This window comes from Nicotiana tabacum, chromosome 16, assembly GCF_000715075.1.
Source record: "Nicotiana tabacum cultivar K326 chromosome 16, ASM71507v2, whole genome shotgun sequence".
In the NCBI taxonomy this organism is placed as follows: Eukaryota; Viridiplantae; Streptophyta; class Magnoliopsida; order Solanales; family Solanaceae; genus Nicotiana; species Nicotiana tabacum.
The window spans coordinates 90,506,729-90,510,641 of NC_134095.1; positions in this window are offsets into that span (position 1 = coordinate 90,506,729).

Here is a 3,913-nt window from a genome sequence, read left to right on the forward strand (position 1 = left end):
GCATGTCCTTTCCAGCAGAGTGTATTTGGCCTCGTAGCCGGTGAATTTCTTGCTCAAGTAGTAGATTGCTTGCTCCTTCTTTCCGGTTACGTCGTGTTGCCCGAGGACGCAGCCGAAAGAGTTCTCCAAGACTGTCAGATACAAGAAAAGTGGCCTTCCTGGTTCTGGAGGGACCAAGACTGGGGGATTCGAAAGGTATTCTTTGACTTTATCAAAGGCTTCTTGACACTCCATTGTCCACTTAATCGCCGCATCTTTCCTTAACAGCTTGAATATGGGCTCACACGTGCTTGTCAGCTGGGCAATAAACCGACTGATATAGTTCAATCTGCCCAACAGACTCATCACGTCTTTCTTCGTTCTCAGGGGAGGTAGATCTTTGATAGATTTTATCTTAGTCGGATCTAGCTCGATACCTCTCCTGCTTACGATGAAACCCAAAAGTTTACCCGACGGAACTCCGAAAGCGCATTTGGCTGGATTTAGCTTCAAGTCATACTTCCTTAGCCTCTCGAAGAATTTCCTCAAGTCTTGGATGTGATTATCCTGCGTCCTGGACTTGACTATTACATCGTCCACGTACACCTCTATTTCCTGATGCATCATGTCATGGAAAATGGCGGTCATGGCCCTCATGTAAGTAGCCCCAGCATTCTTTAGACCAAATGGCATGACCCGATAACAGTAGGTGCCCCAAGGCGTGGTGAAAGCGGTTTTCTCAGCGTCCTCTTCGTCCATCAGCACCTGATGATATCCAGCATAACAATCTACGAAGGACTGTATCTCGTGTTTGGCGCAATTATCAACGAGGATGTGGATGTTAGGCAGCGGGAAATTATCTTTAGGACTTGCTCTGTTCAGATCTCGGTAATCTACACATACCCGAGTTTTCCCGTCCTTTTTCGGTACTGGAACCACATTCGCCAGCCATGTTGTATATTGGACTACCCGGATCACTCCTGTTTTCAGTTGTTTGGTGATCTCCTCCTTAATCTTGTCACTGATCTCAGTTTTGAACTTTCGTTGCTTTTGTTGAACTGGAGGACAATCAGGATGAATTGGCAATTTGTGAACCACTAGATCGACACCTAGTCCCGGCATGTCATCATATGACCAGGCAAACACGTCTTTGAATTCAAGAAGAAGTTGAATTATCGCCTCTCGCGTTTTCTTGTCCGTGTGAATGCTTATCTTGGTCTCCCGGACTTCTTCCGGGGTTCCTAAGTTTACCGGTTCAGTATCATTCAGATTTGGCTTAGGTTTATTCTCGAAATATTCCAACTCTCGGTTTATCTCCCTAAAAGCCTCTTCCGCATCATATTCTGGTTCTGGGTTCATTAATTCGCAGTTAAATAACTCATTGTGATCTGGGCGTGAAGTCCGCAAGCATGTCATATTTAAAGCCGCATTATTAGGACTGAAAAGAAAGATAAGAGGAGAAGTAATAAAAATCAGAACAAAAGAAAGAATAGGAAAGCAATGATGATTCTTTTTTTTTTGTATTTTTGTATATTTCTTTTGGAAAGTTGGAAGACAACAATGTTTACAACTAGGAATTCAAACAATAATCGAAAAGAAGAAAACGTTCAAGTTATGTCCCGGGGATAACTTGTGATACAGGAAAGGTGGCAGGGCAGGTCTACCCGGACTTCCGTCTAGTCGGGAATGGCGTGGCCTTCCAGTTTTGAAGTTGGGCGTTCGGTCCCATGTACAGCATCTCAGCAGTGCTTGTGCCTTCACCTGGTTGAACCATGTGGACCTCGTAGAGCATTTCTCTCATAGCCCCACATATTTCCTCGATTTCCTCAGCTGTGAAGACCTCATCATCTTCTTCTTCAGCGTACCTTGGCCTGACGAAAGTCGCATATAAATCCGGCAGCGGTTGAGGCAACTTCCAGCCCTCATTTCTCCTTTTCTTTGCCCATTTTTCGTCTGCTGGAGTAGGTTTGAAACCTAGTCCAAAAGGTTTCTTGATGACTGGTAAAGTAATGGGTTCTGTCATTCCCTGAAGGGTTCGTCCAAGCCCCTTCCCCGGCCTAAATCCGTGTCGGATCATCTCTTTGGCCACCATAACCGAAGCGTTAGACAAGAAAGGCTGGGGGCAAGGTACTCCCTCTTCGTGCTGCTCTGCCAGTACCACCTCGAAAGCTTGATAGACCGTATGTTCGCTCCCTTCTCTCGGTTCAAGATACGGGATGGATGGGTCCCGATAAATGGCATGTTCGTCTTCCCCATGGACCACGATCTCTTGGTCTTCGTACTCGAACTTCACCATCTGGTGAAGAGTGGAAGGCACGGCTCCTGCCGCATGGATCCAAGGTCTACCAAGGAGAAAATTGTAGGATGTGTCCATGTCGATCACCTGGAAGGTTACTCGGAATTCGACTGGTCCTATGACCAACAACAGGTCTATTTCTCCCATGGTATCTCTCTTGATGCCATCGAAAGCTCTTACGCAGACATTGTTGGGTCGGATTCTTCCGGTCCCAATTTCCATTCTCTGTAGCGTGGAGAGCGGGCAAATGTCAACGCCTGAACCTCCATCCAACATTACCCGCTTGACATAGTAGTCCTCGCATTTGACTGTTAAATGCAAAGCCTTGTTGTGTGCTGCTCCTTCCGGGGGTAGATCGTTCTTGCTGAAGGAGATTTGGTTGACGGCGAAGAATCTTTCTGTCATCCGCTCTAATTGCTCAACCGAGGTTTCAACCGGCACATATGCCTCATTCAGGGTCTTCAGTAAGATCTTTTGATGCTCGGCCGACCTTATCAATAATGATAGCATGGACACCTGCTCAGGGTGCTTGCGCAGCTGATCTATCACTTCGTAATCCGGCATCTTCATTTGTTGGAAGAACACTTCCGCCTCTTCAACACTCACAGGCTTCTTTGGAGGAAAGCGCCTTTGTGTGGCATTATTCAGTTCTTGGGTATTTGAGTACCTTCCAATGGAAATATTTTCTGGAAGTTCTCCCATGACCTCTTTTCCTTTGTACATTACCAAAGTCTTTTGATAATTCCACGACACTGTGGACAGGTTGGTCATTGGCTTTTATGGCACGCGTCCGATAACCACTGGCTCATTCAGCCGAGGTGGTTGAATCATCCCCCGGACCACATAGGCCCCTTTTGGCACGTACATAGGTTTTGTCTTTTTGATCCCGGATTTCTGCGTCTTCCCAGCTTGACCTCGCGGTACGTAAAGAACTCCGCCCTTTGCTGGTACCACCTTCTTTTCAGACTTGCTCTCTGCAACCTTGGCCTCCTCCCCCTTTTCTGATTTTTGGTCTATTTCAGGCCTCTTCCCCGTGTCGACAATGGCAATTATGGCTTTCAAAGCAGGATCGAACTCTTTGTCTTCACAAATCATGCCGATCAGCGGCCCATTATTGTGAGCGGGCAATGGATTATTTGTTACATTCGGGATCTCCTCGTCCCTTAGCACTATTTTCCCCTGCTCTATCAAATTTTCGACCACTCTTTTCAATGACCAGCAGTCGTTTGTATCATGTCCCTCGGCCCCTGAATGATAGGCGCATCTAACTCCGGCTTTGTAAGAAGGAGATGTCGGGTTTTGCCTTGTTTGAGGGATGGGTTGCAAGAAACCCAACTGGACCAACTTTGGGAATAAAGTTGAGTATGGCTCACCGATGGACGTGAAAGTCCGACGTCGAGGTGGCTCTTGGGGGCGGTAGTTATTCTGCGGGGGTTGTGGGTTATAGTGGTTGCGGTAAGGAGGCTGATTTCTGGGAGGTGGAGCTGGGCCTCAGTTGGCTTGTTGTGGTGGATGGTTATAAGGTTGGGCATTCATGACCATATAAGGTTGATGAGCATATGCCAAATTTGAATGGGGGTAATAGTGTTGTGGGGCTCTTTCCGGAAAATGGGGCCTGGGATGACGATACTCCCTTGC